This window comes from Triticum aestivum, chromosome 2B, assembly GCF_018294505.1.
Source record: "Triticum aestivum cultivar Chinese Spring chromosome 2B, IWGSC CS RefSeq v2.1, whole genome shotgun sequence".
Lineage (NCBI taxonomy): Eukaryota > Viridiplantae > Streptophyta > Magnoliopsida > Poales > Poaceae > Triticum > Triticum aestivum.
Genome location: NC_057798.1, coordinates 516,306,439 through 516,309,201, shown reverse-complemented (window position 1 = coordinate 516,309,201; position 2,763 = coordinate 516,306,439).

The window sequence follows — 2,763 nt, the reverse complement described above, 5'->3', positions numbered from 1 at the left end:
GCATTGCTATGCCATTTGATTAGTTTAGACATGCTTTGTGTGAATGCCACCTGTTTAGTGTCTAATTACCATATATGTGAATTATGCATTGCCATCTTGTTGCAAGACATTATATATGTGAATTATACAATGCTATCTTGTTGCAAAGGCATTATATATGTGAATTATGCAATGCCATGTTGTTTAGCCAATCATCATGTATGTGAATTATATCATGCTATCATTTTTTTTGTATTACGTGTTCCATTTGTCGACAACGTTTGTATATTCAACTACTCTTCATGTGCATCAGCCATTTGAAACGGTGATGGAAGTATCTAGAGTGAAAACAAGGTATTCAGAGCAGACAATGCTACCTGCTGAAGCAGACATCTTGCTGGCTACAGAGAGCTCCTCAGAGGAGGATTCAGAGACTGATGACCAGTCCTATTTCCCCCCTGAGATCTATGCTCAAACTTGGCAGGGTTATATTACCCATGTCATGCATGTTGTCTTGCATTTCTTAGTTTTTACATCATATATAGATTTCCATCTGCTTACTTGCTTACTATATAAATCATATATTTGAATTATATCATGCCATCATATTTACATAGTACATACACATCATCTATCTGAATTATGGCATGGCAACCCATTTAATAAAGACATCATATAGTTATATCGTCTCATCCTGTTTAGTGTTTACAATCATCATATTTAGAATTATGGCATTCTATCCAAGAATGTATGTGAATTATGGCATGCCAACCTATTTAATAAACACATTATATAGTTATGTCATGTCATCCTATTTACATAGTCTCATATTTTGAACTATGTCTTTCCATCTTTTTTAGTTAGCCATCATAATGTGAAATTGTATCATGCTATCCTGTTTAGTTAGCCATCATATATGTGAAATTGTGTCATGCTATCCTGTTTGTTTAGACAACATAAATATGAATTATTTCATGCCCTCTTTTATTCCCCACTGTCCATTGCACCTGTCTATCATACAATGTCTATACTTTCAATTACTTTTCTTGTTTATGAGCCATTTGAATTGGAGAGCGTGATGGCAGTATCTAAGGGAGTAACAACACGGTCTTCAGAAAAGATAGTGCTACCAGTTGATGCAGATAGAACCACGGTCGTACTTGCCCAAGGACCAGATCCACCACACATAACCTAGACTCTCACAGATTGTACCCCTACTCAGTTGGACAGAGAACCAGCTACACCCCTTTTAACCCCAACCCCGGCAGATAGTAACCCAGTTCCAGTTGACACAACACCGTCTCCACCATAGAGCACCCAAACACGAGCGGTTATTAAGGGAACTGCAGTGCCCAAAGCACGAGGACCACCACGCCGAATCCCAACTCAACGCTTAAAGGAGAAGAAGATTTGTTCTCAGGTCAGGTTCTGTAGCTATGGTTCATACTCCTTTGCTCTTGCATTACTGTATTTACTCATACCAACTATTTTCAAATTTGAAGGATGGAATTGAAACTCCAATGGCGCAACAGGTATGTTTTAAACCTGTTTCTTTAACTGGTTTGCTGTTGTAACCTGCTCTATGTTGATTTCAGTTTCAATTGAATAAACAGTTATGTTCTCATGTCATGCACATTACAAGTGTTGTTATTGCTCTATAGTTACCCACACTTATATTCTGTCTATTCTGCTTCGTCTTGAACAAATATTATTTGAACTGTGTCTCTATCTTGATTTGGCAACAAAAACTAGAATGATATAGACCATAAAGTGACCATGGCACATAGATATATGTTTGTTTCATGTTGTTATCCTGTCCACTTTACTACTGAACTCATTTACCAAAATGAGTTTCATATACAACATGGTAAACATGTGATGTGTCTGCTTGTTTCTATTTTAGAATGCGGACAAAATATTGGAGAACAGTACCGCGTTATCCAATGGTAAAGGAAGTAATGCAGATAAGGTTCAAGATAGTGAGACATCCTTGTTGGTCTCCAAGAAAGCTGATAAAAACTATCTTGACGACAGTGAGGGAACCCAAAAGTCATGTCTTGATGTAGTGTTCGAGTTACTGGCCACTACTGCTGGCACAAGCTCTTCGAACTCGCTGCCTGAATCAGTTCGTCTTCTTGAGTCTCAACTTCAAGTTGAAACACATCAATCAGATGTGCTGCAACAGGAAGCTGAAGGACTGAGGAAGTCCCTGCAGAATTCAGATGCATATTTTCTGGTGCAACAGCAAGCGCTGGAGGATCTAAGCGCCAAACAAGAGAAAGTTAATAAGCTTGCTAAGCATCTTGCCAGCATTATGGGTACCCAGGATATTGTTTCTTGAGATCTTCTGAAGTGGTTTCAGTTCTGGATTTGTTTTGTTGCGGCGTTTATTTGCGTTGGTCGCCAACTTTGACAACCAGTGTATATGATATGCTGCTTTGTTCCCTATATTTGCACTGGTGGCGAACTTTGATGCCCAGTGGATGTAATATGTGTAACAGCCGTGATAGCCTAGCATAAGTTTCTTGCTTATTTATTTCCTTGTTGTCTTGTTTACTTGTTTTCTTGTAGTCAGTGCAGTTCTTTTTAAAACTAGGCCACAATAACCATGGGCTAATATTTACTGTAGTGACACTGGGCCTCCTACGGGCCGTAGAAACAATGGGCCTTCTACGGGCCGTAGAAACAGTAGGCCTTCTACGGGCCGTAGAAACAATGGGCCTTCTACGGGCCGTAGAAACAATGGGCCTTCTACGGGTCGTAGAAACAATGGGCCTTCTACGA